The following is a 27,741-nucleotide window of genomic DNA, read 5'->3' on the forward strand; positions in this document are numbered from 1 at the left end:
CAGAGAAGGGCAACTAAAATGATTAGGGTTTGGAATGGGTCCCATATGAGGAGAGATTAAAGAGACTAGGACTTTACATTTTTGAAAAGAGGAGACTAAGGGGGGATATGATAAAGGTACATAAAATCATGAATGATGAGGAGAAAGTGAATAAGGAAAAATTTTTTACTTGTTCCCATAATATAAGAACTAGGGGCCACCAAATGAAATTAATGCACAGCAGGTTTTAAACAAATAAAAGGAAGTTCTTCTTCACACAGTGCACAGTCAACATGTTGAACTCCTTGCCTGAGGAGGTTATGAAGGCTAGGACTATAAGAGGTTTTAAAAGAGAACTAGATAAATTAATGAAAGTTAAGTCATGAATGGCTATTAGCCAGGATGGGTAAGGAATGGTGTCCCTAGCCTCTGCTTTACAGAGGATGGAGATGGATGGTAGGAGAGGGATCACTTGATCATTTCCTGTTAGGTTCACGCCCTCTGGGGCACCTGGCATTGGCCACTGTTGGCAGACAGGACACTGGGCTGGATGGACCTTTGGTCTGACCCAGTATAGCCATTCTTATACTCTTATGAAGGGAGGGGCAGAGTCTTCTGAGAGAGTTTCTGTAGTGTAGTAGTTATCACGTTTGCCTAACACGCAAAAGGTCCCTGGTTCAAAACCAGGCAGAAACAAAATTGTTTAGTTTTCCCAGCTTCCCTGGCTGTCTAGCAAAGTTCCTACTGCTGCCACTGGCATGTACCTGTGATAAACCCGACCCCTGCAGGACAGAGGCTGGGGAAATGAGCTGAGAAAGAGCCTTGGCATCAGCAGAGGAAAGCTAGAGGATCGGGGTCAGTCACCTTTTGGAGCCTTGTGGCTTGGTCTCCTCTGCCCTGGGAGGTTGGCTGGTGGAGACCAGCTCTTCCTGCTGGCCTCCTTTGTGTGACTTGCCAAAGGAGGAAGTGAGGCAAGAATGGGGCAAAAGAGGAAAGTCGAGCTGAGGAGGGCAGGGCAGAAGTTAAACCCCTCAGTGCGGCTAAGTGGGGTTAGTAGAGCGCCACCATTCATTCTGCAAAGTCTGGGGAGGTGCAGTTGGCTGCTGGGAGGTAGGATCCTGTGCCTGCCTCTTGGCTTCCCAAGGATGGCTACTTGCAACCCAGGAGAGGAAGGATGGTTCTGGGTGAAAGGAAGACAAGCAAAGCTCTGGGAGGAAATTTGGGTGTGGGGTGTGGGCTTTCTGCTTGGGCGTTGGGGTGCAGGAGGGGGTGGTGCTTACCCCGGGCACTGCAACTCCCGAAGTGACCAGTACACACAACCCTGTGACAGCAGCTCTCAGGTCAGCGGGGACAGTGAGTCTTCATGTGCCGCTACCTGCAGGCGCGGCCCCCAGAGCTCCCATTGGCTGCAGTTGCTGGCCAATGGGAGCTGTGGAGTTGGTTCTCGGGGCAGAGGCAGCACATGGAGACACTCCTCCCACCCCAGGGGATGCTGGGAAATGCCAGACACTTCTGGAAGCGGCACGGAGGGACAGAGGCAGAGTGGGCAGGGAGCCACCTTAGTGCTGCTGGCACATCTCTGCACACCCATTGTGGGAGGGGGGCAGAGGGCCTCCATGCGCTGCCTGGAGTAGGGGCAGAGCACAGAGCTGCCTCCCCTCCCGGGTCTATTACAGGAGTGGGTGAGTGGGCTCTTTTGGCCCGCAAGGTGCAGCAGGTCAGACTAGATGATCACACTGGTCCCTTCTAACCTTAAATGCTCTGAGTCTAAAAGGGAGAGGGAAGTAAAGAAAAAAAAAACCCAAACATTGTAATACCAGGGTGACCCCACCTGCTCACTGTATAGTCCTGCCCCTTTCTTCCTTCACTGGGTGTTTAATGACCTGCAGGACATTGATTCTCTCATTCCACTGATAAACTGATATAATGTGATGGAAATTAAACTAGTTTCCAGCTGAGAAAACAGCACCTCAGTGTGGGGGCTGGGAATTGAACCTAGGTCAACTGCTCAAAAGGCAGCTATGCTCACCCCTATACCACCAACACATCTGGTAAAATTACTCCTTATGCTTGCCCAATGAGGCTAGGCCAGAATTGAGGCATTTTCCTGCCTGTTAAAATGTACTGGATTCTCTTCACAAAAAAGCCAAACACCTCTATCTTCACCTGGGTTTGAACCATCAGCCTTTCAATTAGTCACCAACTCTGTTAATCACAGACACAGGTAACTGCTTACTTCCCAGGCTTGTGTATGAAGCACCTACAGGGATACAACTGGCTAGTGAGGGAGGCGCACTGCTGGGGTTATGAGTTCAGGCCTCACCCAACACACCGGTTTTCATTAGCCACAGAGCTTCCCCCATTGCTTTGTCTCATTCACATGGAAAGTGCCATAAGAGGGTGATGAGAGTAAATTCTAAACTCTGAAATGTGGCAGTGGCCCAGAGATTGGGATAAGGGGTTTGAAGAGAAAAAGCTCTAGGAGTATAAAACCAGACAGTGTCCAGGGGCAGGTACGGTACAATGCCTCAACAGGGAGCCATGGGGGCGGGGGTTCCGCTCTCTGTGAAATGTCCTGAGAGGTATTTGAAGATGAAGATAACGCCATGGCTAACAAGTGACTGGCACGACCTGGGTTCAAGAAAGGAAGGGACTTGGGTTAATTGTCTGAAGATTTGCGTTACCGTCACTGTCTGACCCCCCTTCAGCTCGGAGCAGGTTTGTACTTTGCTGGGTGGAACACACAGACTCCTGGAGAGCAGGGGCAGCTGTTTCCATGGCAGAGAGCCTGACAGTTAGGAGACTTTCTATACTTGCTGTTTTGAAGCAATTCAATAAAATAACGGTGGAGCTACAATGTCCAGTCCAATATTTCAGCCCCCTGCTATTTTACAATCTACACAGGAGGACTTCCAGTGCCAGGACACCTGACCAGAGAGCTCAGTGGGGGTATAACAGCTGCTGACTCTGAGGGTCCTGGGCTAAATCCACTTGCTGGTGAAAGTGTTTTGATTTATTTGATTGATAATGAGCACCAGCTACCAGGGGAGAAGCCCTGTGAGTCGCTGCCACTGGGAAAGGGCAGGGGGAGAGGGAACAAGAGGAGAAAGGCAGAGACATTGGATACGAGGAATTGCGGGGAGAAGAAAGAGAGAACAGAGAGACAATACATGATTGAAGCAGAACCGGTGTCCCAACTCGATCTTGTTCATCACAGGTGTTCAGAGAGACAGGTAGTTGCAGGTTTTCCAATGTCAAGTCTGAACTTTGATTCTAACAATGTGAGTTCAAATATCAAGGGGATCTCCACAGACCTGATCTCTTCCCCCTTTCCCTTTTAGTATTTTTATTTTGATGTATTTGGCTTAACCGTGATCTTCTCTTTCCCCACCTGTATTGCAATTTGGGGATTATTTTTATTTTGCCTCCCTTTTGTTCATGTCATTATAATTGTAACTGCAAAGGAATCTGCAGGAGCAAAAACTGACTCAATACTTTATTTCCCCATCATGCCAGAACATCATACAAACAGCTCACACAGCTGGAATCATAACACGGAAGGCCAGGGGATGGGAGCTGCAGGTTTCCAAGTGTTCTGTTTTTCTCAGATGAAAACATTCCAGCCCCTTGTGTGCCTCCATCGTGTATGACCTGCTGGACTTTTACACACTTATTGTCTCATTCTATGGATGTGATTGTAACACAATGTGACTGAAATTAAACCACTTCCAGATGAGGAGACAGAAGACAAAAAGCCATTATTGCACTGGCTGGAACTCAAACCCAGACCAACTGTTTGGACAGCACCTATGCACAACACTATAGCACCAATGCATCTAGTATGAGTAGCTTTCCTGCAGGCTCTGTGTGCTGGCAAAGGGGGTGATATATGACCATGGAATTAATGTGCAAGGTGGATGGGCTGGAAGTTGCCTGACGGCAGGGAGCAGAGTTTGGATCCCAGAGTGACTGAAAGGGGCAAAGGTGAAATCAGAGCTCATTGGGAGCTGGCCCCAGCCCAGGAGAGGGGAACTGAAACTCAACTTCACTCAGAGAAAAATCTTCCCTGAGAAGGAAGGGAACAGCTTGTTTTAAAGACAAGGTTTATGTTTGTTCCTGCTACATATGGAGGGGCTGGGTAGTTCTGATTCTAGCCCCGCAGACTGTGGGAGGATAAGGAACAAATTCAGGCTGCCAGTCACCTGCAGGAGCGAGATGATTTTTTGACAGTGAGGGATGCCTCATCCTAAAGGCCTTTGTCTGCCCCCTTCTAGTGACTGTTTGGTACCGGAATGCAGCCACCACTCCTGGGTCTCTGCTGGGGAAATAATGTTTCTGTGCAAAACACCAAAGCTTTTAACAGAAAGAAAGAAAAGGAGATGGCAACACAATGGGACTAGCACATAAGGAATGAAACACAAGATGCTTCTCCCACGTGCATTGACTTTTAACCTTGGTTGGGGTGTTGTTGTATCCATGTTGGTCCCATGGGTCCTCTGGGGGGCGCCTGACATTGGTCATTTTCAGAAGACTGGACAGTGGGCTAGATGAACTGGTCTGACTCAGTATGGCTGTTCTTATGTTCTAACTGCTGTTTAGGAAAGAGACGACCTTTCAGGCTACACAAAACTGAAGCAGGGTGCTGGGTTAGCTCCAAAGCTTGTCTCTTTCACCAACAGAGGTTGGTCCTCTACAAGCTCTTACCCTCACTCGCCTTGTCTCTCTTGGCCTCTGAAAAGTGTTTTCTCTCCACTCCCTTTGCAGAGAATTTAAGTTTCCCTTTGGGCAACTATCAGGCAGAAGCAATTGTATTGACCGTGACACTAGAATTGAAGATTTAATATTATAAACAAATGAGTCTAAACTTGAGGTTCTGGTTTCCACATTGGTTTTTCTAACTCAGTTCCCAATTCTCTTCTAGAAAGGCTTCCAGGCTGCCTGTCCAGCCCAACAAAAGTGGCTAGGAGAGAGTCCACAATCCTGCTCTTTCAGGTAGTGGAAGGCTGCTATCAAATCCCACCTCACTCAGTCAGTCCCCAGCCTGTGGCAGTGCATAGGATTCTTCCGTCCTAAGTGCAGGACTCTGCACTTCTCCTTGTTGAACTTCCTCAGATTTCTTTTGGCCCAATCCTCCAATTTGTCTAGGTCACTCTGGACCCAAACTCTGTCCTCCAGCGCTTGGATTCTTTACATGCTTTCACAGAGCGAAGTGCACATGTTCCATGATTTCATAGGGCAGACTTTTGTGCTATTGGGAGCTTTCCCTGTGTGAATTTGACAGGTGGATCAACATAGAGACAAACTGTGACCTTTCTCAGGGTACTGAGGACTGTGAGTCTCCTTGTTGCCACCTGCCACAAGGAAGAGGGAGTTTTGCATTTGGCAGCTGGATGTTAGTGACCAAACTCACCAGCCTGCTGGAACTCAAGGACCCTCCTCTGAGTTACAGCAGCCACCCTAACCCCTGAGTTCCTTCAGTGTGTCCACCAGATATTTGGTGAAATCCCAGATCCTTTCTTACTGAAGTATCCCAAGATACAGTAGCAAGGGTCCACAGTAAAACTAGTATCTCACGCAGCACTTGAGTACAGTTATTGAACAAGCAAAAAAATTATTTAACGGATAGAGATTTAAACAAACAAATGTGAGTGATGGATACCAACTGTTATCAACTAAACAAAGGCAGAAAATGATAGAAGAGAAAGGCCAGCACAAAAAACAGAGAGAGGAACAATAAGATACTGAAAGGACAATGGTTGGAACTCTCCATTTCTCTCAGTCTTTGTATTGATGGGTACTAGAGCTGTAGCAACAGTTGAGGAACCAGGGTAAATTAAATCAAATTAACTTTTCAAGATTAGCCATCATTTCCTGTATGACTAACAAAAACAAGACAACTTTCAGTTTTCCAAAATAATTCAGATTATCACACAGTCTCTTACTCTTTAACCAATAACTTCACCTATAATTTCATTTTAATTGGTAACAACAACATATTCAAAGATCACAAATTGTTGTCATATGTTACTTTTCTTTTAATCCCCATTGCCAACAACTGAACCCTGGTTCTTATTGTGGTTTGTCCCAATGTAGGACCCAACCACTTCTGTGAGTTCATATATCTCTGGATCTTCTGCCATACGTGTTGGTAGAAGGGGTCTTCTATGTCAGAATCTTTGCATCATGGAGAAAAATACCTCTCTTTTCACACTTTCTAATCTTTCAAACTAGGAGGAGGTAGAGAAGTAATGTAAATGCATAAAGCACAAGAGAAACCTCTCTGGTCTACACTAAAGACATTTATCAGGATAACTATATTGCTTAGGGGTGTGAAAAATCCACACAGCTGAGTAACGTAGTTACACAGCCCTAACCCCCTGTGTAGATAGTGCTACATGAGTGGGAGAGCTTCTCCTGCCAACAAAGCCACCGCTGCTTGCGGGGGCTGCACTAATCAAGTCCGATGGGAGAAAACTCTCCCACTGGCTTAGAGCATCTGTAATAGCAGTGCTACAGCAGCGCAGCTACATTGGTGCAGCTGTGCCAACATCAGCTTAATTGTGTAGCCACAGCGTCAGACACAAAGCCATAGTATCAGGACTCAACATGCGAGTATCTGGAAGTCTGAAATTGGAGGCTGACAAATTCGTTGCCTCATTGGTTACCATCATTTCTACAGCCTGAAAGTCCTTGTTATCCAGCCAGGAAGCCAGTTTGGGATCCACAGGGAAGGAATGTCCTATGAAGCACTCTCTCTTTGCATCCAAACAGTGAAGGATGACTCTTCTCAGTCTAACCCTGGCATACTTTGGAAGTGTAATCAGGGACACTGAAGTAGGAAGTGGAGTTGTATAAACAATTTTGCTTGGGTCACCATAGCTTCCTTTACTGGGGTGGAAACCAAGAACTGGGTGTGGACTCTTTCAACCTCAGCTCTTTCCAAATCCTTGGTCTTGGATAGGGGAAATTTACACTTCTCTGAAGTAGAATCCTTTACAAAACCACTTAAAATCTCAGCAGTGTTAATGAGGAATGGCTTCCTGAAACATACCTAGTTTTTCTTTAATTCAGTGGCACAGGTCCAGGAAAGGGACGGGATACAGGCCTGGATCAGAATCTTCATTAGTTACCACAGCTGCAGATTCTATTAAAAAATGGGCATTTTTCTGAAGATATTACATTTTCAACACTAGTTTTATTTTATACACATCTTTAGAACCTACAAAGGATAAATTCGACAAGAACTCCACTTCTATTTCCTCTACATCTGTGTCCTGAACGGCTGCATTTCCCATAGCATAGGATTAGCTAGGAGAGATCTTCTGTAGGGCCTGGGTTACAAAAGCTTTGGGAACCAAACACATGAGCATTTTACCTAGTTCAAAATCACTTACCATGGAATTCTCTTCCCAGATCATCAGAGACAATATTGCCTTAAACAACTGAAATACACTGTGATCATATGCACTTCCTTCAGTTAGTTGGGGTTATGCTGTTGTTCACCATTTCTGAGTGGAGATTTTAAATCACTGCTGTTTCTTTGTTAGCCTGTCCAGTAAATTAGAGAGTTCACTCCTGTTGATAGAACTGCACTTCAACTTTCTCCATGTCATCATGGAGGGATGGGGAAAAAGCAAAGCTGAAATCATAAATGCAGACTTAGCAAAGGGTCATTGTCTTCAATTCTTCAATAAATCTGAGCTACATCCTATCAAAATGAACTAATATCCAATTGGGTGACCAAACACAGCCTTCAGGAAAGATAGAAACCCATATCACAGACAGAGAATACATTACAAAGAAAGTGTCAAGTGAAATTCCGGAGCAGGTTACATCTGATTATTCAGAACCGGGACAAGAGATTCTCCCACAACATTGTCCTCTGATCCATTCACACCTGCTTCCCTCATCCCTGTCTCCATAGTCAGTTATGTTATTTACAAATTTTTTAGTATTCTAGCATCCCCATAATAAGGGAAAAACAGCCCTCTTCCCAGAAGTGGCTTTACAATAGATGGAAGCTGGGATTTAAACTCTAAATGATCACACTCTAATTGGAATCCATTTGAATTCCCCTCCCAGGACTTTTGACACTCATCTCCAGTCACAGCGATTCTGATATAGGATTAAAGTAGTAAAAACATCATCTGCAAGCACAGAGAACAGAGAATGCTTCATCACATGACACTTTGAGAAGTGGATGGATAGAATGTGATGAACATAAACTCTGCATGGCCCAGGCAAAAGGTAGCAGTTCTGCAGTGAAGGAGAAGGAGGGAATCTTTGAGTCACCCCATCTCCTTCCAGTGTCACGGAAGCTGAAATGACACTTTTTTCCTGCCCCTGCTCCTCTTCATTTACATCTAATTTGAAAAATTCCCAATATAACTGCTCTTCAGCACAACCCAGAGCAACGTGAGAACAACTGGCAATGATACAATCTGTATCATTGGTGACTAACAATAACTTTGCAATAGGAGGAATGGTACAAATGTGACATTCCCTGGTTCCTCATAGGAAGGGGACACTCAAATTACTTGTGGGACAATAGAAAGGACAAATAGGTCCATCTCAAAAGAGGGCGAACTGCAAAAGGCAAAAATGGGCCACTCATCTGGACAAGCTGAGGGATAATGGTGCTGCAAACAGTTCAAAGAGCTTTAAAAGTTACTATGTGGGAATCAGAAAAGTGTTAAAGAAAAGAAAGTCTTGATAGCCCTAGAGATTGTTACAATGTTGATCTCCGTGGCAGATTCTCTGATGGCTAACATGGGCTGAGAACCAAGAGAAGGTTTTCCCACACTCACAGCATTCGTAGGGCCTCTCCCCTGTGTGGATTCTCTGATGCTCAGAAAGGGCCGAACTCTTAATGAAGCATTTTCCACACTCACAGCATGTATACGGCCTCTCCCCTGTGTGAATTCTTTGATGGGTAATAAGGTTTCAGCTGCGATTGAAGGTTTTCCCACACTCACTGCATTCATAGGGTCTTTCACCTGTGTGGATCCTCTGATGTCTAGAAAGGGCTGATCCATCAGTGAAGCTTTTCCCACACTCACGGCATTCATAAGGCCTCTCCCCTGTGTGGATTCTCTGATGCTCTAAGAGGGCTGATCTGTGAGTGAAGCATTTTCCACACTCACAGCATTTATACGGCCTCTCCCTTATGTGAATTCTTTGATGAGTAATAAGGTTTGAGCTGTGATTGAAGGTTTTCCCACAATCACTGCATACATAGTGCCTGTCCCCTGTGTGGATCCTCTGATGTCTTGAAAGGGCTGAGCTAGTAATAAAGCTTTTCCTACACTCACGGCATTCATAGGGCCTCTCATCTGTGTGGATTCTCTGATGAACAGAAAGGCCTGATCTGCAAGTGAAGGTTTTCCCACACTCACAGCATGTATACAGCCTTTCCCCTGTGTGAATTCTTTGATGGGTAATCAGGTTTGAGCTGTTATTGAAGGTTTTCCCACACTCACTGCATTCATAGGGTGTTTCACCTGTGTGGATCCTCTGATGTCTAGAAAGGGCTGATCTGTGAGTGAAGCTTTTCCTACACTCACGGCATTCATAGGGCCTCTCATCTGTGTGGATTTTCTAATGCACAGAAAGAGTTGATCTGTGAGTGAAGGTTTTCCCACAATCACTGCATTCGTAGGGCCTGTCCCCTGTGTGGATTCTCCGATGTTTAGAAAGGTCTGAGCTGCGATTGAAGGTCTTCCCACACTCACGGCATTCGTAGGGCGTCTCCCCTTTGTGGATACTCAGATGAACAGAAAGGCTTGATCTGTGAATGAAGTTTTTCTCACACTTAGTGCATGTATTTTTTCTCTTTCGCCTAAGGATTTCCTGTTTTGTTGTGGTTTCCATGAGGACCTTCTCAGTTCCCCGAGAGGAAATACTTTTACCCAATTTCTCCCCCGCCTGGTTTCCTTTCTGGTCTGTGCTGAATCTCAAAAGAGTTTCCCTCCTCATTACTCCTGGACACATTCCTTTTCGAACTTTGCAATAATGCTCTGTGTTTATCCACTTGCTCAAGATTTCCCTGCTGATAATTCTGCTCCTCTTTCTCACATGTCATTGCATCACCTGCTGCGATAGAGACAGAAACCTCAAAACAGGGATGGAAAGGGGAAGACCAAACCAAAACAGGTGCTGAAGACATGTCAAATAAAAATCAGGAACTGAACTCCCCCAAACTTTTCCCCTAAATAGGACAGAGGAGGGGGATGAATTCAGCCTTCACATCCTATCCAAATATGCAGGGGGAAGGGAAGAAGCTAATGCCTGGTGTCTGCTAGGATCTACAGGAAGCCATGAGCTATATTTACCCTGAGGATACAACCCCTGCTAGGGACAATAATGAACTGAGAGACCTCCCAAGGGCTTTGCTGGGCATACCAGAAGTTTCCTTCAGGCACTTACAGATTCTGAGTTGGTTTAATGTTTTCTCACCTGTGCGGAGAGCTCTCAGGATCCCTCTTTCCTCAGAGCCCTGGAGGTCTGGGACCCATGGTTCTTCTCCTTGTTTCAGCTGGGAGATCATATCAGGCTTAGTAAGAGGAAATCTTGCTGAGATGAAAGAAAACAAAGGAGTTCAGTTGATTTCATAAGACTTTGTCATAAAAAAAATTCTGTTTATTTAACTTCAGTGCTTAGTGTGACCTGGTGGGCCAGAGGCAGTTCTCACTGAAAATGCCAAGATCGGGGCAGGCTGAAAAAGTGATCACCCACACAGGCTATCGAGAAGCTGAAAAAAGAAATCACACAGTCCCCTTTATTGCATCCCAGTTCTCTGACTCCCAGTCAGCACCTAGATCCAGCACAGTGAGAGGTTATTTAAAAACTGCTCACATAAACAAAATGATCTTCTGACCCCAAAGGTCAGCCACGTTACCAGGTCAGTATAGGTTTGGATCTTACCCAAAATACCACACTCCCAGCCAATCCTTTAGCATCTAAACTAAAGATTTAAACGAAATAAGATAGAATGAAGTGAAATTGGAAAGCAGTCAGATACATTCCAAAATGGATAGATCAGGTTCTTAGCAGTATTAGTGAGTTGCCGGTGTGAAAGTCTGTCGGGAACACATCCAGAGCTTGGATGACTCATTCGGTCCTTTGTTCCAGGGTTCAGTTTGTAGAGAAGTTGCTCCAGAGGCAGGAAGGAGGATTGATGACAAAACGGAGATGATGCAGCTGCGCTTTATATTCCTTTTGCTATGTGGCTTGTTCTTCCTGTGTCCCAAACACAAGATTCACAGCACATGGCATGGAAAAGCCTTGGAGTTCTCATTACACAGGCTTACCCGGGAATGTCTTACTGACACAATAGGTGTATCCCCTTGGTCCTTTCCATGGGCTCATTGTACAGCTGATGACCCTCAATGGGCCATGAAACAGGCTAGGCAGTGTTGATGCCAATATGTCTGGAGGTGTCACCCAGAAACACTGCCCAAGTCTGGAAATACAGATATACCCTACATATCTGTAACTCACAATACAAAGGTGATCGAAATATAGAAGCAAAATGATCATACTTGGAAAATCATAACATTTTCACTGACACCTTTCATGGCATATCTAGCCCGATTCATTGCAATTTTATCAGATTTTATTATTTTATTATTAATACCAAAGTGTCTCACAATTCCATACAGTGTCACACTTGGAAACCAGTGAATTTCCAGGTCCATGAAGATGCCGAACACTATGCTTAGAGGGTTTGAAATACCCACAAAGCTGAGGGGAACACAAACACAGACACTGTGTCAATCTGTACCCCTGTGTTCACTCTTCTAGAAAATTATGATCAATTTTGTACACAGTATGGCTTGTGAGGTATCATTGGAAAACCCATAACCTACAGAATATAATCCTCCTGTTAAAATGTGTAGTAACACTGTATGTAAAGTTATGAGATTTTACAGTATGATATTACTGAAAAAGTTACAGTTCTGAGGAACACCCAGAGACCATTTCCTCAGAGACAGCAAGGCAAACACCTGGTTAAAAAGCCATTCTCCTGCAGGAGGAAGGTGTGAAGAAGACATTTACATTCCATCACAGGGACCTCTTGAAGCTGTTGTGGAAAATGACCACATGACTGATTTTGAATCAGCTCAGCCTGAGGCTCTTTTCTTGGTTACAAGCATGCAAGGGCGGACAGCTATTGAAATGCTGTCCCCCTGAGCTAAAAATCACACAAGCCTTTTAAAGCTTAAAACCACAAACACATAGGTTGCACATTAATTACCTTATTTGGAAAATATTGCAAAATATGATGCAGGTCAAAAACAAGCTGAACAATCATTTTTCCATATTCGGCCTATCCTCTTATTGTTATTCTTACTCTAGTTTGTAGTTTGACTTTTCTAACACTTCCACTGTGGTTATGTTTCACAATCTCGGTTATTGCAAATCAGTGTGTTTGGGGACTTTCCACTTCACCTACTTAGGCCCCTTCGGCACACTAAGCCATTGTTCCCCAATTTTGGGGACTTTCCATTCCACTTTGCCTTTCTCTGCCCTTTACACAGAGAAACAAGCTCAGCTAATACTTTAGGCCTACTAGCTTGACCAAAGCTCCAAAACTCTTTCTGTAGACTTTCCCGCACAATTCTCACATCTCCAACAGACATCCTGTCTCCGTGACTGAGCTGAGAACTGAAGTGGTTTCTACTACAAAGGACTGAATTCTAAAAACAGGTGAGGAAAATGCTTGAGACTCTCTCTCTCTGCCCTTTCCCTCTGCTCATGACAACTCCTGAAGAGCTGAACGCGGGCGGCAGGGGTGGGTTAGGCTGAGTCCTGGCTGAAAGGAAAACCAGCCTGTTTCAGCACAGTGTGAGAGAAACATTTGTCTTGAATCCGTTTCAGCTTGTTAACTTAGACATTAGTTTGTGTTTTATCTTGCATTTCTTTTGTAAACAATTCTGAGCTTTATGCCTTATTATCTGTATCTTAACTTTTTTTTATAGTTAACAATCTTGTTTTATTCTTTATCTAACCAGTGTGTTTGTATTAAAGTGTTTTGGAAACTCCATTTGGGATAACAAGGCTGGCGCATGTCATTTTCTACTGATGAAATGACAGACTTCATATGAGCTTGCGTTGTTCAGGAGTGTGCTGGACAGGGAAAGATGCACATTTCTGGGGAAAGTCGGGGAGCAGAGAATTTTCTGGGGTTCTCCTGTGAGGTACTGTAATTTGTGAGTCACTGACTAGCAGCACTCAAAACTGTATAGCTGGGAGTGAGTTACATGCTGGAGGCTATGTGTGAACTGCCCAGGAGTGGCTGCTCTCAGAGTAGAGCAGTGGAAAAGGCACCCCAGCTTGAGAACTTAGGGGACACAGCTGTTCAACAGTCCAGGTTGCACTGTGGTTAATATCACAGACACTCAATTTCAAAGAGTCTCCTAAAACACAGAGAAAGTAAATCTATGTCCCAGAAATCAAAGACTCCAGAGAGAAGGCAAGTCTCCCTGGCACTGCTTCTTGTTGACAGAGAGGTCCAGAGATAGAGACAATGAGAGAGTCATGGGGAAGCTGGGAACAGTAACCATGGGCTGATGGGGTTTGGTGGAGAAAAGGAACAGGAAGGGCAGGGATATCATTGAATTCAGGATCTCAGCAGTACTAGATGTCAGGATAACACATACTACAGCCCATTGGAAAACATAATCCCAACTATATATACAGAATGATGGGGTCTAAATTAGCTGTTTCCACTCAACAGAGAGATCTTGGAGTCACTGTGGATAGTTCTCTGCAAACATCAACTCAATCTGCAGCAGCAGTGAAAAAAGTGAACAGAATGTGGGGAATCATTAAGAAAAGGACAGATAATAAGACAGAAAATCTCCTATTGCCTCTATATAAACTCATGGTACGCCCACATCTCGAATACTCCATGCAGATATGGTCATCCCATCTCAAAGAAGTTCACTTGAGCAAACAGGAGCTATTTGACACTGTGTGATACAGCTCCTGTGCTCTGTTCCCAAAATGTTCTGCAGCAGGGGAGAGCCTGTGGCAGTGTGTGTGTCACTGGCATATTGGGGTGATGCTGAAACAGGGCAGAGTAAAGGTGGCATTGTGGGGTTGGCATGAACCTTATCTCTTCATTTCCTATTCCAAGAACCAAGGGGACGGGAATCCTTACCCAATGAGGTCACATTCTCATAGTTCTCCTGCATGACATCTCTGTAGAGGGCTCTCTGAGGGGGGTCCAGCAGAGCCCACTCTTCCCTGGTGAAATACACAGCCACATCCTCGAAGGTCACCGGCCCCTGAAAGAGTAAGAGTCCAACACTCAGTACGTGATGTCCCACTCTCAGCCCCACACTTTGTGGGGGAGAGGAGCCAATCAAATGCAAGCTCTGGGTGGATCATAGTTAACAGAGTCCCACCCCCACCCTGCAAAGAGCGTCCTGGAAACACCACGTTAAGGGGACCAAGAGAGAGCCCCTTGTCTCTCTCAGCAGATCCATCACTCCCCTACTAGCCACCAACCGATATAGGAGATGGAGGTCCAAGCAGGGTCAAGGGAGAGCTCCCTGGTAGGAAGCCCAATAACCTCATCGTGAGGAGCTGGATATGAAGGGAGAGGCAGCTCCCCTAAACCTCACTGATGGGTTCCCCCTTCATATCTCACAGCAGCCGCTGGTTAGTCAGGTCGGGCTCCAGCACTGGGAGTCTGGTCAGTTTGACTAGCTCTATGAAGGTGGGTTATTCTCAGTTTCACAAATTAGGGTATTTCCACCACCTAATTTCATATGGGCCTGTTCCTAGAATCTAGGCCACTTAATAAACAACTCCCAGCAGGTTTATCTCAAGCTGTCCTCCTCCCTTCCGCACCCTGTGCATTTCCTGCCCCGCTCCAACCTCCAAACCAGACTGTGCAAATCTTCCCATCTCTGGTGTATTTGCTGTCCCTCTCCTGCCCTGCAGGAACCCACCAGCAACCTCCCGATAATCCCTACCTTAACAGGCTCCCCTGCACCCATTTTTCTTCCCTCTCCCATGGGAGGATGGGATGAGCTGGAGCAAAAAAAGGACGTCATTCTACAACCTGTCTGGGTGAGAAGGGCAGTTGTGGGGGTTTCTGAACAGGCTTTAGTTAATTTCACCAGATGATTCTCCCAGGCCCTTTCCCTGCAGACAGACACCCTAGATTCTGCCATGCTGAGAAAGAGATCAAGCATGTTATTACACTGTAGAACTGGCCCCTGCTGCCAGGCTAAGCCCACAGAGAGATTTTTAACCTCCCTTCTCCCTCCCCTCACCTCATAACAAAGTCTCTGAACACAAGGCTAGAAAAGAGCAGAACCAAAGGAGTCTTACTGCACATTTTAACAGGAGGATAATATCCAGGAGGTTATGGGTTTTCAGATGATACCTCACAAGCCATACTGTGTACAAAATTGATCATAATTTTCTAGAAGAGTGTGTGTTCCCAGCGGATGACACAAAGCTGGGGGTGTATTGCTAACACGGAGAAGGACAGGGATACTATTCAGGAAGATCTGAACCATCTTGTAATCTGGAGTAATAGAAATAGGATGAAATACAATAGTGAAAAGTGCAAGGTCATGCACTTAGGAATTAATAATAAGAATTTTAGATATACATTGGGGGTGCATCAGTTGGAAGCGACGGAGGAGGAGAAGGACCTTGGGGTATTGATTGATAGCAGGATGACTATGAGCCGCCAATGTGATATGGCTGTTAAAAAAGCAAATGCGATTTTGGGATGCATCAGGCGGGGTATTTGCTGCAAGGATAAGGATGTGTTAGTACCGTTATATAAGGCGTTGGTGAGACCCCATCTGGAATACTGTGTGCAGTTCTGGTGTCCCATGTTCAAGAAGGATGAATTCAAACTGGAACAGGTTCAGAGACGGGCTACTAGGATGATCCGAGGAATGGAAAAACTGCCTTATGAAAGGAGACTCAAAGAGCTTGGCTTGTTTAGCCTGGCCAAAAGAAGGCTGCGGGGGGTTATGCTTGCTCTATATAAATATATCAGGGGGGTTAACGTTAGGGAAGGAGAGGAATTATTTAAGTTTAGTACTAATGTAGGCACGAGGACGAATGGGTATAAACTGGATATTAGGAAGTTTAGACTTGAAATTAGAGGAAGGTTTCTAACCATTAGGGGAGTGAAGTTCTGGAACAGCCTTCCGAGGGAAGTAGTGGGGGCAAAAGACTTTTCTGGCTTTAAGACAAAGCTTGATAAGTATATCAAGGGGATGTTATGATAGGATCGTTAATTTGGGCAATTGATCTTGGATTACCACCAGATAGGTCTGCTCAGTGGTCTGCGGGGAGATGTTGGATGGGATGGGAACTGAGTTACTGCAGAGAATTCCTTCTTGGGTGCTGTCTGGTGAGTCTTACCCGCATGCTCAGGGTTTAGTTGATCGCCATATTTGGGGTCGGGAAGGAATTTTCCTCCAGGGCGGATTGGCAGGGGCCCTGGAGGTTTTTCGCCTTCCCCTGCAGCGTGGGGCACGGGTCGCTTGCTGATGGATTCTCTGCAGCTTGAGGTCTTCAAACCAATTTTGAGGATTTCAATAACTCAGTCCTGGGTTAGGGGTTGTTATAAAATTGGATGGGTGGGGTTCTGTGGCCTGCCTTGTGCAGGAGGTCAGACTAGATGATCATATTGGTCCCTTCTGACCTATGAGTCTATGATTCTATGATTCTATGTGGGTATTTCAATCCCTCTAAGCATAGTGTCTGGCATCTTCATGGACCTGGAAATTCACTCGTTTCCAAGTGTGACACTTTATGGAATTGTGAGACACTTTGGTATTAATAATAAAATAATAAAATCTGATAAAATTGCAATGAATCAGGCTAGATATGCCATGAAAGGTGTCAGTGAAAATGTTATGATTTTCCAAGTATGATCATTTTGTTTCTATGTATCGATCACCTTTGTATTGTGAGTTGTAGATATGTAGGGTATATCTGTATTTCCAGACTTGGGCAGTGTTTCTGGGTGACACCTCCAGACATATTGGCATCAACACTGCCTAGCCTGTTTGAGGGCCCTTTGAGGGTCATCAGCTGTACAATGAGCCCATGGAAAGGACCAAGGGGATACACCTATTGAGTCAGTAAGACATTCCCGGGTAAGCCTGTGTAATGAGAACTCCAAGGCTTTTCCATGCCATGTGCTGTGAATCTTGTGTTTGGGACACAGGAAGAACAAGCCACATAGCAAAAGGAATATAAAGCGCAGCTGCATCATCTCCGTTTTGTCATCAATCCTCCTTCCTGCCTCTGGAGCAACTTCTCTTCAAACTGAACCCTGGAACAAAGGACTGAATGAGCCATCCAAGCTGTGGATGTGTTCCAGACAGACTTTCACACCGGCAACTCATTAATACTGCTATCCGTTGTGAAATAATTTTTTTTGCTTGTTCAATAACAGTACTCAAGTGCTGTGTGAGATACCTCAGCAATGGTCCACAGTAAAATTAGTAACCTGGAATACTTTGGGAAGAGAGGATCTAGGATTTCACCGAGGATCTGGTGATCCAGGCTGGACCCCAGAGAGGGACACACTGAAGGAACTCAGGGGTTAGGGTGGCTGCTGTAGCTCAGAGGAGGGTCCTTGAGTTCCAGCAGGCTGGTGAGTTTGGTCACTAACATCCAGCTGCCAAATGCAAAACTCCCTCTTCCTTGTGGCAAGTGGCAACAAGGAGACTCACAGTCCTCAGTACCCTGAGAAAGGTCACAATGTCTCTCTATGCTGATTCGCCTGTCAAATTCACACAGGGAAAGCTCCCGATAGCACAGAACTCTGCCCTATGAAATCATGGAACATATGCTCTTCGCTCTGTGAAAGCATGTAAAGAATCCAAGCACTGGAAGACAGGGTTTGGGTCCAGAGTGACCTAGACAAATTGGAGGATTGGGCCAAAAGAAATCTGCGGAGGTTCAACAAGGAGAAGTGCAGAGTCCTGCACTTAGGGTGGAAGAATCCTATGCACTGCCACAGACTGGGTACTGACTGAGTGAGGGGGGATTTGATAGCAGCCTTCAACTACCTGAAAGAGCAGCATTGTGGGCTTTCTCCTGGCCACTTTTGCTGGGCTGGGCAGGCATCCCGGAGGCCTTTCTAGAAGAGAATTGGGAACTGAGTTAGAAAAACCAATGTGAAAACCAGAACCTCAGGTTTTGACTCATTTATTTATAATATTAAATCTTCAATTCTAATGTCACAGTCAATACAATTGCTTCAGCCTGATAGTTGCCCAAAGGGAAACTTAACTTCTCTGCAAAGGGAGTGGAGAGAAAACACTTTTCAGAGTCCAAGAGAGACAAGGTGGGTGAGGGTAAGCGCTTGTCAAGGACCAACCTCTGTTGGTGAAAGAGACAAGCTTTGGAGCTAACCCAGCACCCTGCTCCAGTTCTGTGTAGCCTGAAAGGTCGTCTCTTTCCTAAACAGCAGTTAGAACATAAGAACAGCCATACTGAGTCAGACCAGTTCATCTAGCCCACTGTCCAGTCTTCTGAAAATGACCAATGTCAGGCGCCCCCCAGAGGACCCCTGGGACCAACATAGATACAACACCACTGCAACCAAGGTTAAAAGTCAATGCACATGGGAGAAGCATCTTGTGTTTCATTCCTTATGTGCTAGTCCCATTGTGTTGCCATCTCCTTTTCTTCCTTTCTGTTAAAAGCTTTGGTGTTTTGCACAGAAATATTATTTCCCCAGGAGAGACCCAGGAGTGGTGGCTGCATTCCGGTACCAAACAGTCACTAGAAGGGGGCAGACAAAGGCCTTTAGGATGAGGCATCTGTCACTGTCAAAAGGTCATCTCCCTCCTGCAGGTCACTGGCAGCCTGAATTTGTTCCTTATCCTCCCAGAGTCTGGGGGCTGGAATCAGCACTACCCAGCCCCTCCATATGTAGCAGGAACAAACACAAACCTGGTCTTTAAAACAAGCTGTCCCCTTCCTTCTCAGCGAAGATTTTTCTGTGAGTGAAGTTGATCTTCAGTTCCCCTCTCCTGGGGGTGGAGCCAGCTCCCAATGAGCTCTGTTTTCACCTTTGCCCCTTTCAGTCACTCTGGGATCCTAACTCTGCTCCCAGCTGTCAGGCAGCTTCCAGCCCATCCACCCTGCTCACTAACTCTGTGGTCAGGTGTCACCCCCTTTGCCAGCACACAAAGCCTGTAGGAAAGCTACTTTTATCAGATGCATTGGTGGTATACTTTTGAGCATAGGTGCCTTTCAAGCAGTTGATGTGGGTTTGATTCCAAGCCAATGTAATAATGGCTTTTCCTCTTCTGGAAGTGGTGTAATATCAGTCACATTGTATTACAATCACATTATCAATAGAATGAGACAATAAATGTCTCAAAGCCCAGCAGGTCATACAGGATAGAGGCATACAAGGGGCTGAAATGTGCCATCTGAGACAGACAGAACATTTGGAAACCTGCATCTCCCATCCCTGGCCTTCCATGTTATGATTCCAGCTGTGTGAGCTGTTTGTATGATGTTCCGGCATGATGGGGAAATAAAGTTTTGAGTTAGTTTTTGCTCCTGCAGATTCCTTTGCAGTTACAATTATAATGACATGAACAAAAGGGAGGCAAAATAAAAATAATCCCCAAATTGCAATACAGGTGGGGAAGGAGAAGATCACGGTTAAGCCAAACACGTCAAAATAAAAATTAATACTAAAAGGGGAGGGGAGAAGAGATCAGGTCTGTGGAGATCCCCATGATATTTGAACTCAAATTGTTAGAATCAAAGTTCAGACTTGACACTGGAAAACCTCCAATTACCTGTCTCTCTGAACACCTGTGATGAGCAGGATCAAGTTGGGACACCTGTTCTGCTTCAATCATTTATTATCTCTCTGTTCTCTCCTTCTCCCCCCAATTCCTCGTCTCCAATGTCTCTGCCTTTCTCCTCTTGCTCCCTCTCCCCTGCCCTTTCCCAGTGGCAGCGACTCACAGGGCTTCTCCCCTGGTAGCTGGTGCTCATTTTCAATCAAAAAAATCAAAACGCTTCCACCTGCAAGTGGATTTAGCCCAGGACCCTCAGAGTCAGCAGCTGTTACGTCCCCAACTCTCTGGTCAGGTGTCTTAGCACTGAAAGCCTCCTGTTTAGATCCTAAAATAGGATTTTTTCAGCAGGGGGCTCAAATTTTGGACCGGACATTGTAGCTCCACCGTTATTTTATTGAATTGCTTCAAAACAGCAAGTGTAGAAAGTCTCCTAAGTGCCAGGCTCCCTTCCTTGGAAACAGCTGCCCCTGTTCTGCAGGAGTCTGTGCATTCCACACAGCAACGTACAAACCTGCTCTGAGCTGAAGGGGGGTCAGACAGTGATGGTAACACAAATCTTCAGACTATTAACTCAAGTCCCTTCCTTTCTTTAACCCAGGACATGCCAGTCACCTGTTAGCCATGGTGTTATCTTCATCTTCAAATACCTCTCAGGATATTTCACAGAGGGAGTGAAACCCCCACCCCACGGCTCCCTGTTGAGGCATTGTACCGTACCTACCCCTGGACACTGTCTGGTTTTATACTCAGAGCTTTTTCTCTTCAAACCCCTTATCCCAATCTCTGGGCCACCGCCGCATTTCAGAGTTTAGAATTTACTCTCATCACTCTCGTGTGGCACTTTCCATGTGAATGAGACAAAGCAATGGGGGACGCTCCATGGCTAATGAAAACCGGTGCGTTGGGTGAGGCCGGAACTCATAACCCCAGCAGTGCGCCTCCCTCACTAGCCAGTTGTATCCCTACAGGTGCTGCTCAGACAAGCTTGGGAAGTAGGCAGTTACCTGTGTCTGTGATTAACAAAGTTGGTGGCTATTTGAACGGCTGATGATTCAAACCCAGGTGAAGATAGAGGTGCTTGGCTTTCTTGTGAAGAGAATCCAATACATTTTAACAGGCAGGAAAATGCCTCAATTCTGGCCTAGCCTCATTGGGCAAGCATAAGCCATAATTTCACCTGATGTGTTGGTGGTATAGTGGTGAGTATAGCTGCCTTCTAAGCAGTTGACCTGGGTTCAATTCCCAGCCACCACACTGAGGTACTATTTTAATTTCAGTCACATTGTATCAGTTTATCAATGGAGTGAGAGAATCCATGTCCTGCAGATCATTAAACACCCAGGGGAAGAATAAAGGGGCAGGACTATACTGTGAGCAGGTGGAGTCACCCTGGTATTACAATATTTGGGGTTTTTTTTCTTTACTTCCCTCTCCATTTTAGACTCAGAGCATTTAAGGTTAGAAGGGACCAATGTGATCATCTAGTCTGACCTCCTGCATCTTGCGGGCCAAAAGAGCCCACTCACCCACTCCTGTAATAGACCCGGGAGGGGAGGCAGCTCTGTGCTCTGCCCCTACTCTAAGCAGCGCATGGAGGCCCTCTGCCCCCCCTCCCCCAATGGGTGTGCAAAGATGTGTCAGCAGCACTAAGGTGGCTCCCTGCCCACTCTGCCTCCGTCCCTCTGTGCCACTCCCAGAAGTGTCTGGCATGTCCCAGCATCCCCTGGGGTGGGGGGAGTGTCTCCATGTGCTGCCTCTGCCCCGAGAACCAACTCCCCAGCTCCCATTGGCCAGGAACTGCAGCCAATGGGAGCTCTGGGGCCCGTGCCTGCAGGCAGCGGCACATGGAGACTCACTATCCCCGCTGACCTGGGAGCTGCTGTCGCAGGGTTGTCTGTACTGGTCACTTTGGGAGTTGCAGTGCCTGGGGTAAGCACCACCACTCCTGCACCCCAACTCCCGAGCAGAAAGCCCGCACCCCGCACCCAAATTTCCTCCCAGAGCTTTGCTTGTCTTCCTTTCACCCAGAACCATCCTTCCTCTCCTGGGTTGCAAGTAGCCACCCCTGGGAAGCCAAGAGGCAAGCACAGGATTCTACCTCCCAGCAGCCAACCGCACCTCCCCAGGCTTTGCAGAATGAAGGGTGATGCTCTACTAACCCCACTTAGCCACACTGAGGCGCTTAGCTTCTGCCCTGCCTTCCTCAGCTCGACTTTCCTCTTTTGCCCCATTCTTGCCTCACTTCCTCCTTTGGCAAGTCACACAAAGGAGGCCAGCAGGAAGAGCCGGCCTCCAACAGCCAACCTCCCAGGGCAGAGGAGACCAAGCCACAAGGCTCCAAAAGGTGACTGGCCCAGATCCTCTAGCTTTCCCCTGCTGATGCCAAGGCTTTTTCTCAGCTCATTTCACCACCCTCTGTCCTTCAGGGGTTGGGTTTATCACAGGTACATGCCAGTGGCAGCAGTAGGAACATTGCTAGACAGTCAGGGAGCTGGGAAAAGTAAGCAACTTTGTTTCTGGCTGGTTTTGAACCAGGGACCTTTTGCACGTTAGGCAAATGTGATGACCACCACACAACAGAAACTCTGTCAGAGAGTTCTGCCCCTCCCTTCATAAGAGTATAAGAATGGCTATGCTGGGTCAGACCAAATTTCCATCCAGCCCAGTGTGCTGTCTGCCAACAGTGGCCAATGCCAGGTGCCCCAGAGGGCGTGAACCTAACAGGAAATGATCAAGTGATCTCTGTCCTGCCATCCATCTCCATCCTCTGACAAACAGAAGCAAGGGATACCATTTCTTACCCATCCTGGCTAATAGCCATTCGTGGACTAAACCTCCATTAATTTATCTAGTTCTCTTTTAAACCCTCTTATAGTCCTAGCCTTCACAACCTCCTCAGGCAAGGAGTTCAACATGTTGACTGTGCACTGTGTGAAGAAGAACTTCCTTTTATTTGTTTAAAACCTGCTGTGCATTAATTTCATTTGGTGGCCCCTAGTTCTTATATTATGGGAACAAGTAAATAATTTTTCCTTATTCACTTTCTCCTCATCGTTCATGATTTTATGTATCTTTATCATATCCCCTCTTAGTCTCCTTTTTTCAAAGATGTAAAGTCCTAGTCTCTTTAATCTCTCCTCATATGGGACCCATTCCAAACCCTAATCATTTTAGTTGCCCTTCTCTGAACCTTTTCTAGTGCCAGTATATCTTTTTTGAAACGAGGACACCACATCTATATGCGGTATTCAAGATGTGGGTGTACCATGGATTTATATAAGGGCAAATATTCTCTATCTTATTCTCTATCCCTTTTTAAATGATTCCTAACATCCTGTTTGCTTTTTTGACTGCTGCTGAACACTGCATGGTCGTCTTCAGAGAACTATCCACGACGACTCCAAGATATATTTCCTGATTAACCGTAACTAAATTAGCCCCCATCATATTGTATGTATAGTTGGGGTTATTTTTCCCAATGTGCATTACTTTACATTTATCCACATTACATCTCATTTGCCATTTTTTTCCTCAATCACTTAGTTTTGTGAGGTCTCTCTGAAATTCTTTCACAGTCTGCCTTGGTCTTAACTATCTTGAGCAGTTTAGTATCATCTGCAAACTTTGCCACCTCACTGTTTAGCCCTTTCTCCAGATCATTTATGACTAAGTTGAATAGGATTGGTCCTAGGATTCACCATTGGGGAACACCACTAGTTACCCCTTTCCATTTTGAACACACTGATGGGTGAACCTGGAGAAAGTGATGGCAGCCCTTCGATGAGTCAGCTGGCAGAGCAACGGACTGGAGCTGGAACTCAGGAAGTCATCCTTATGTTATCCTTCTGACTCCAGCTTGAAGGAGAGCTTCTTTTTCTTCCCCTTGCTGAGAAAGAGCAGGAGAAGAAAGAAAGATCACGTGAGTCAACTCTTGCTTGGGAGCCACCCACTGAAAATGTAAAAACAAAAAAGTAAAGCCATAAAAGACTTCAAAGCCCACCAGGCCCAACCTCTCTTCTAATATGGCAGAAAAGCCACACATCTCCTGTCTAGGTAGGGACATCCTATTGCCCCACAAGAACTGGAAGGTCATGTTCAGCCTCAGCAGCACTCGTGGAGCAGGGGGAAATACATGGCTGAGGAAGTTCCCTGTAGCCGAAAGATAGGTCTTGAGCATCACAGCTTTGTAGGTAATTACAAGGTCCACTTATGCCACCGGCTGAGCCATTCCTCACAGGCCAGCAACTGTTTCTCCCAGTTTGCGTTCCTCACCATGTACCCAACTAAATGCTAGAAGGCCCAGCTCATCAACCTGCCCACTCTTGCAGCCCTCCTCTTCCACCCTGACTGATAGGGAGGAGTATTAAGCCTCCTTCCCTTAGGCCTTTCAGCATTGCTGGGGAACACCAACACCGCCCAAGTGACTTTGGGCCAGTTGGTCAACCAATAGGGCTGCCTCCTAGGCCAGGCTGCAGCCCAGCTTCAGGACTCAGAGGAAATGGAGCTCCCATCCCTACTTACAGGACTCCAAGCACGGCCAGCCTTCTGGATCAAACATCCCCTCTTGTGCTCAAGTCACAACAGCTAGCAGGCAAAAGGCAGGCTTTCATATCATTTGACAGAGCAAGACAGAGCCTTGGAAGACCCAGCAGGATTAGGTCGCACAGGAATTGTCCTCAGATCCTACTGAGACTTCAACTCAGATTGCAGGATTCAAAGTCCTCAGGGCTGCTCTTACACCATGGGACCAATAGGGAACCCACAGATCTCTGCAGAGTTCTGGTGTGGATGACCCTGCGGGCGCAGCCCTGCATTTGCTCACCAAGTTGGCATGTAACAGTTTGCTGCAACTCCCAGAGGCCTTTCTTAGTCCAGACTGAGAGGCCAGTGGCCATGTGAGGAAGTTGCCCCTTCCATCCTAGGCAGTACATGGCCCTTTCTAGGAAAGACCAAGTCCTGGAGGAAAAAAGACTGTTGTGAAATAATATCCTAAAGAGATGCCTTTTTCAGTTGTTGGAGGAGTACCATATGGGGAAATGCTCCCTTTTCACCTGACCAGGGATGTGAACCCTGGACCCTCAGACTAAAAGTCTGATATGCTACCAACTCAGCTAGCCAGGCTCATAGAACAAGGGGCAAGTCTGGTGCAGAAGAGAAACTAGTCAAGAAAAAGAGGGCAGAAAATTTGCTACTCTTCCTTCTTTAGCAGCCCTAGGCTCATCTTGCTTCTCCATGTTTTTAGTTAAATATCAGATCCAGGAGAAAACATAGTTATACAAAGCAAAATAAAATTGACCTGTCTCATGCAGTGCTACATTGACCTCTGTTCAGACTGAGCCTAAGTGAGGGCCTTGCTTTGGGATCAAACATGCCCTCTTGTGTGAGTCACAACAGCTAGCAGGCAAGAGACAGGCTACCATGTCACTGGAGAGAGCAAGAGGAAGTGTTGGAAATCCCAGAATAATTAGCTGGCAATAGAAGGACCCCACAATTCTACAGGGGCTTGAACTTTGATTTCAGGATTCACAGCTCTGAATACCAGCGCTTACACCATGGGACCAGCAGGGGACCTATCAAGAGAGTTTGACTTCTGGCATGAAACACTCTGTGGGGACAATTTTTTTCTCTTAGGGAATACCCAGTGGGAACATGCCTTTCTGGCCAGCCCTACATTTGCTCAAAAAATCAGCACACAGCACTTTGTTGCAGGCCCAGAGGCCTTTCTTCCTCCAGACTGCAATGCCAGTGGACCGGTGAGGAAGTAGCACCTTCAGTCCCAAGCAGTAAAGGGCCCTTCCTAGGAAAGGCCAAGTTTTGAAAAGAAAAAACTGAAGTCAAAGAGAGTCCTCAAGAGATGCCTTCTGAAAATCTTGGGGAATTGTCCTTCTACTGACCAGGGACTTGAACCCTGGACCCTCAGATTAAAAGTCAGACACTTTAACAACTGAGCAAATTTCATGCAGAAAAAAAACTACTCAGAAAATGAGGGCAGGAAACAATACAGAAAACCTGATGCTTTCGCTCTTTTAGCAGTCCTAGTCCTAGCCCCAGCCTGCTCCTCCATCCAGCGCCCTGAGTGAGGCCTTATTCTTTTTTTTAGTTAAATAGCAAATCCAGGAGAAAACACAGTTACGCAAAGCAAAACGAAATCACAAACAGAAATGTCACTGGAAATACAAAAATTAAAAAAGAAAATGCAATTCCCATCACTTTATCATGTCTGGGCCATTCCTGTATCAAGAGCACTTGCTAAGGGCCCTGTGTGCTTACAAGAAACCTGGAGAAACTCATAGAACAGCCTGTACATGAAACTCAACTGCTCCCAGGTGCTGCAGTAAAACCCTTTCTCTGCTATGACGTTGCACTCCATATGACTTCATTAAAATATGCTAATGAGTGTGAATATAATGTAACTGAAATATGCTTTATGCATGTAAGGTAGCATTACAAAGTTTATAATCGACTGCGTGTGTTCATCGTATTTGTGTGAACCAATCATTCTTGTATCTGAAACTAGAAATATGAAATATAACTCTGAGGTCCTGTTCTAATGATGAAAAGTATGGGCCATTAATAGTAGTTTAGACTCTTGATGTCTCCCATTAACCAGGACAACTGATTGTAGATGGCTCTCTCCTGCACCATCTGTGAGTCAGGCCAGGAAGAATGAAGGCTTGGGCTCTCACAGGACATGTGAGCATGTCACCTGGTACAGGAATCCATCTTAAACCTGGGGCTCTTCCCCAGGAGAGACACAAAAGATTGCTGCCTTGTACCAAAGTTATATAAGGGGATAGAATGGAAGAAAGGTGGCTGCAGTCATAAGAAATCCCCTAGCTACCACCTGAGCTGGAACAAGGATTACGACAGGTGAAAAGATTGGGCCCAGACTAGAAATAAGCCCAGTCTGCAAAAGAAGCTTATTGGAAGATCTCTGAGGGTGAGATTTTATCTGTATTGAGTTTCATATTGTATTAGGTTTAGACTTGCATGTTTTTGATATATTTTGCTCTATGGAGAATACAAACTCCATAGAGAAGGAAAAGTTAATGCCTTAGAAGATTCTATGTGTGTGTGTGTGTGTGTGTTAGATGGGTGCCAAGGTGTCTAGAAAACACTGTCCTGTAGTCTCTTTTCTCTGATTTCCTTTAGAAAATTTGAAGGAGGGAGCGAAAACCATTGTCTTCTGAGAGGCTTGAACTCAACGCCTTCAGATTATGAGACTGAGACACTACTAGTTGTGCTAAGAAGACTTAGAATACAGTTAGACTCAATGCATATAGAATCTAAAGCCGTGACCGAGCCAGGGGTGCACTGGAAGAAGCAGGGGGATATGGTGCCCAGACACCTTTCCTGGTAGTAATAGATCAATTTTCCCTGACAGTGAACAATCTACTGGAATTCATGGCAGCAGAGGGTGGATATTTCCAAGTTGAGCCCCAGCTTCCACATTTCAGAACTTATTCTCCTTTTCCTAGTAGGGTACTTTCTGTGTGAATTGGGCAAAACAAGTTGGGGAAGCTACAGGGGTAATAGAAACCAATATTTAAGGTAAGGCTTGAACTTATAACCCCAGCAGTTATCCCTTTTGCACTAACCAGTAGCACCACTGCAGGTGCTTCTTAGGCAAAGCTGGGAAGCAGGCAATTATCAGTCTCTGTGGTTCACACCTTTGCCTGGTAATTGAAAGGCTGCTGGTTCATACCTAACTAAAGACGTGACTTTTCAGCCATGAGACTCCAGGATATTTTAACAGGAAGAAAATCTCCTCATTTCTGGTTTAGCCCCATTTGACCCCTTCTGCCTGTCTTCTCCCCCACACCACCTCTTTCCTTCCCCATTGGGGCCATACAGATAGGAGCCCCAGTCACTGAGAAGTTCCCTTTTCTCCTTCACAGAGGGCTTTAATGCCCTTTATCTCACTCAGGCTCACAACCACCCA

General features: G+C 45.8%; 2 non-coding genes and 1 pseudogene across 2 annotated transcripts; 2 read left to right on the forward strand and 1 right to left on the reverse strand.

The window, feature by feature from the left end:
- Positions 1–602: 602 nt before the first annotated feature.
- TRNAV-AAC (transfer RNA valine (anticodon AAC)) lies at positions 603–675 on the forward strand. The gene has a single exon. It is a non-coding gene; the product is annotated as a tRNA-Val (tRNA).
- Positions 676–8,683: 8,008 nt separating this feature from the next.
- Positions 8,684–9,555, reverse strand: LOC127031343 (zinc finger protein 345-like; annotated as a pseudogene).
- Positions 9,556–20,981: 11,426 nt separating this feature from the next.
- Positions 20,982–21,053, forward strand: TRNAR-UCU (transfer RNA arginine (anticodon UCU)). Its single transcript has one exon. It is a non-coding gene; the product is annotated as a tRNA-Arg (tRNA).
- Positions 21,054–27,741: the final 6,688 nt, after the last annotated feature.

The sequence above is a fragment of the Gopherus flavomarginatus genome, chromosome 11 (genome assembly GCF_025201925.1).
Source record: "Gopherus flavomarginatus isolate rGopFla2 chromosome 11, rGopFla2.mat.asm, whole genome shotgun sequence".
Classification (NCBI taxonomy): domain Eukaryota; kingdom Metazoa; phylum Chordata; order Testudines; family Testudinidae; genus Gopherus; species Gopherus flavomarginatus.